At 38.0% G+C, this 5020-nt stretch overlaps 1 long non-coding RNA gene across 2 annotated transcripts in view; it reads left to right on the top strand.

Annotated features, from left to right (window-relative positions):
* LOC106870201 (uncharacterized) overlaps positions 1-5020 on the top strand; it is a 26924-nt gene that overhangs the window by 18615 nt on the left and 3289 nt on the right. For both annotated transcript variants that reach the window (XR_001409497.2, XR_001409495.2), the window contains exon 4: positions 2225-2410. This is a non-coding gene — a long non-coding RNA (uncharacterized LOC106870201). The remainder of the gene's footprint in view (positions 1-2224; positions 2411-5020) is intronic.

Here is a 5020-nt window from a genome sequence, read left to right as displayed (position 1 = left end):
GTCATTTGACTGCGGCCATGCTGGAGCACCGCCTTTAGTCGAGCAAATCGACCCCAGGACTTATTCTTTGGAAGCCTAGTACTTATTCTATCGATCTATTTTGCCGAACCGCAAGTTTACGGGGACGTAAACACACCAGCATCGGTTGTCAAGCGATGTTGGGGGACAAACACAGACACAAACATATACACATGCATATATATATATATATACATATATACGATGGGCTTCTTTCAGTTTCCGTCTACCAAATCCACTCACAAGGCTTTGGTAGGCCCGAGGCTATAGTAGAAGACATTTGCCCAAGGTGCTACGCAGTGGGACGGAACCCGGAACCATGTGGCTGGTAAGCAAGCTACTTAATAACCTAACCGCTAAGCCACGTGCCTTCGTAAGGTTGTGAGTTCAAATCCCGGCGAAGCGTTGTGTCCTTGAGCAAGACACTTTATTTCACGTTGCTCTAGTCTACTCAGCTGGCAAAAATAAGTAGTACCTGTATTTCAAAGGGCCAGCCTTGTCACACTCTGTGTCACGCTGAATCTCCTTGAGAGCTACGTTAAGGGTACACGTGCCTGTGGAGTGTCCAGCCACTTGCACGTTAATTTCACGTGCAAGCTGTTCCGTTGATCGTACCAGTTGAGACCCTCGTCGTCGTAACTGACGTATGTATGTATGTATGTATGTATGTATGTATGTATGTATATACATACATAGTGGAGGCGCAATGGCCCAGTGGTTAGGGCAGCAGACTCGCGGTCATAGGATCGCGGTTTCGATTCCCAGACCGGGCGTTGTGAGTGTTTATTGAGCGAAAACACCTAAAGTTCCACGAGGCTCCGGCAGGGTGGGTGGGCGTCGACCCCTTCTATACTCTTTCACCACAACTTTCTCTCACTCTTTCTTCCTGTTTCTGTTGTTCCTGTTTTTCAAAGGGCCAGCCTTGTCACACTGTGTCACGCTGAATATCCCCGAGAACTACGTTAAGGGTACACGTGTCTGTGGAGTGCTCAGCCACTTGCACGTTAACTTCAAGAGCAGGCTGTTCCGTTGATCGGATCAACTGGAATCCTCGACGTCGTAAGCGACGGAGTGCCAACAACAATACATACATACATACATACATACATGAATGATTTAAAGCTATTTGCAAAAATGACCAACAACTCAAGGGCTTACTAGCGACTGTTAAACAATTCAGTGATGATATCAGGATGCAATTTGACCTCGATAAATTTGCAAAAGCTACCTTTATCAAAGGAAAATTGACAGAAACATCTACCGTTAACCTCAACCAGCAGAATGTCATAAAAGAGTTAGAACCAGCGGAGAGTTACAAATACCTAGGGGTAATTGAAGGGGACGGAATCAAACATGCAGTGATGAGCGAAAGGATCAGAAGAGAATGTTATCGCAGGGTGAGAGCAATACTGAATTCAGAGCTGAATGCAAGAAACAGGATCAAAGGAATCAATGCTTTAGCCATACCAGTCGTGACTTACAGTTTCAATATCATTAACTAATCAATTACTGAAATATGTAATCTTGACAGAAAAATACGAAAACTGTTGACAATGCATAGAATGCACCACCTTAAGGCACCTTAAGGTTTCAATAAGATATCAGGTTACATAGTATCCTTCTATTTTTTATGGTCTCCTTTTTGCTAATAAGCGAATGTGGGGCAGTGTGCTTGCTGTGTTATTGAATATGAGAGAATATCGCGCCATTGTTATTTGTGAGTGTAACGTCAACCACGTTATTTACTTTTTCTTGAGAACGAGTATAGCTGACTTGAGTTAATCTTAAACTATCGTAGAAGACATTTGCAGAACAAACACTTCAATGACAGGGACCATGCTTGTACTAATATATGCTTATTTATTGTAGATATTTTCTCTTACGAAAACTGTCGACTGTGTCTAAGCATAAAGTTTTTTGATTTAGTATAATGTGATAAATACATGTCTATTGTTGATTTGTAAACTTGCATCATTTCAATTTGTTCATCGTTTTCTTCTCATTTATAACCATACATTGAGAAGGGTTTTATTTCCAAGACACCAATCGTTTTAAGATGAGATAGTAGATGAAATCAAAATGTACTTATCAATACAGATCAGACTGCTTACCTTTATTTTTCTATAAATGTATATACATTTTGGTCTTCTTTCTTATTTATTTTTCTTTTCTTATTTTTTTTCCTTTTCCTTATTTTTGTTCTTAGATCTTGTGCGTTTGAATAGACAAATCACAAGGTAGAAAGATATACCAAGAAACAAGCGAGTAAGAAGTTAAAAACAAAACAACAATCACAACAACCTCACCAACAACAAAATAACTGCAGTTCAGTATTTATCAGAGAAAGTTGATAATCTTAAGCGATTGTTAGAAATTATACATAAGATGGATGGTGAGTGCTACTTAATCTTGTTTATCAACAAAAATGTAGGAGGGAGAATGTCTGGGCAACTGATTGGCGTAGGGAGCTATTAGAGATAAGGGCAGTTAGCTTTAAATATTACAGATTTTAAAAATATATTGCCCGATTGAGTTAATGAGGTGAAGGTAAGATATATCCTACACTCGTAGCAACACACTTGTCAATTTATGGTTTGCCCTATGAAGAGAGATTTAACACAATCTATAACTTAGGTAGGTCCAGGCCATATCTAACATGAAAGACGTACGGGCGTATTAGACACTTCTCAATTTCAGCAGCGCATATTCAGGTAAAATGTGTTTAGTCCATTAAAGCTTGTAATATTCAAAGCAACTCCAGGTGGTGAACTAGCAGAACCGTTAGCACGCCGGGAAAAATGCTTAGTGGCACTTTGTCTGTCATCACTTTCTGGGTTCAAATTTCACCACAGTCAATCTTGCATTTCATCCCTCTGGGGTCGATCACAAGCACTTGGATCGATGTATTCGACTTAACCACATCCCCAAAATTGCTGCGCTGGTGCCAAAATGTGAAACCAATATTCAAAGCAACTTTGCATAGAGAAGCCAGGGTGATATTTTTGAGACGTTTTATTGGAAAAAAAGTGAGTCTCATATACGTTCTATACTTCTTATATACTTATATACCTTCTATAATAGCACCTCATGGGGTAGTCTTTAAAATCATGATTTGGGCCACAATAAATCACCTGATTAGAAAGCTGATCTTTGCCACGGTTATTGTTGGTTTGTCTGGTATTTCTTAGAGAAATTTGTACAAGTATTGTTTGAATGTTTTGGGTTTGTTTTCTTCTTTGATGTATTTTGCAACACACACACACACACACACACACACGTATGTATGTATGTATGTATGATTGTATGTATCTTAATGTATTCTGTTCACCGGCGTTAATTAATTGCAGTAATTTCTCCATAACAGGGTCTACATATCTAAATGAACATCATAACTCAATAGGTGTTCTCAGTTGAGTATCAGTCTTAGCTATTGGGGCCGAAATTAATTAAAGATCCTTAGTGCAGTGATTAAAACTAGTCAGATAATAAAACGGAATGTGAATCAACTTAGCTTGGACATATAACCGAAACTATTATATGAACTCGTTTATGTAATGTAATGCTGCTTACTCCGCACGGCCAGACACTGGTTTCTATAGCACAATCACACACCACACACATATACTAACAGAGTAATGACAATTCAGCGCCGATAATTTAGCGCTAGATAATTCAGCTCATAGACAATTCAGCACATGTGATATATGTAATTTATTATTACATTATATTGGTGTTGGTTGTATGCCTAAAACACATACACATGCAACCTACAAACACAGCGGCCATAGAATAGATTAACAATACATAAACAAAAAGCATACATATACATGAAACAAATATCAGCAAAAAATATAAACATATATACACATCCCGTACGAAACGACAACTACACCTTTTGAATTTCCTCTGAAAATTTAATTAGCTTACTAGTTCAAAGTAGCTTAGTATTTATTGCTTTTTAAACATTTTTGGGCCAGTAGACAGAGACTAACGGTGGATCAATCTTACTGATCCACCGTTTAGTATTTATTGCTTTTTGAATATTTTGATTCAGTAGACTGAGATTGACGGTGCATCAGTAAAATTTTTAAATTAGTCGGACACTAACCCCGATGGAGAGAATTTTTTCAGAAGAGAAACGTGAACAATTTCTTTTAAATGGATGCCCTGCGCTGAATTGTCTATGCGCTGAATTGTCGCGTCACGATGCAAATATCCATCCAGAGAGAGAGAGAGAGAGAGAGAGAGAGAGAGAGAGAGAGAGAGAGAGAGAGAGATCTTGTTTCATTTGTGATGTCATATTTATCTGCGTGAGTTCTCTTATTTCTATGCACAGGCGCGCGTGCGTGAGTGAGTGTGTTTGCTTGTGTGTGTGTGAGTGTGTGTGTGTGTATGTTTACTGATACAAAAATACACATGCTGTTAATATATTTCCGTTGATTTGGACAATATGTATCCTGTTGTTCGATCAATTTCAACGACCTGCTTATCGAATTATTGTGTAAATTTTCCCAAAATACGTATACTTTTGATATAATCCTCTTATGTGCAAGTGTGTGACAGTTGTGACTGAGTGTGACAAGGCCATAGCTTTAAATTACTGGCACACTCTATCAAATGGGTTTTCGCATAGTTTCTATCCATCCAATTTATTTTATGCTGAATTTTATTCCGAAAAAAAGAAAGAAAGAAAAAACACGTATTCCGAGATGCAATTCAAAAAAACCCCGCCTTTTACATAGATATATAGAGATAAACAATCTTCTATGTACTATGCCGGATACATGAGGTGTTCGTTTTGGTATGTTGAATCTTTTGTTTATTTTTATGTATTTTGACCATACTATACTGATGATCAGAAATTACATATTGTTGTAATAACTGTGAAATCGATTCGATATATAGTTCAGTCTGTTTTTAAGAGGCCAATTTTGAGAGTTGCATTTCCTCGCGTTCGGTTAAAATGTGCTTATTATGGTAGTTTAGTGTGAGGCATTCTTGT

This window comes from Octopus bimaculoides, chromosome 4 (assembly GCF_001194135.2).
Source record: "Octopus bimaculoides isolate UCB-OBI-ISO-001 chromosome 4, ASM119413v2, whole genome shotgun sequence".
In the NCBI taxonomy this organism is placed as follows: domain Eukaryota; kingdom Metazoa; phylum Mollusca; class Cephalopoda; order Octopoda; family Octopodidae; genus Octopus; species Octopus bimaculoides.
This window is presented reverse-complemented; position numbering and strand designations above follow the sequence as displayed.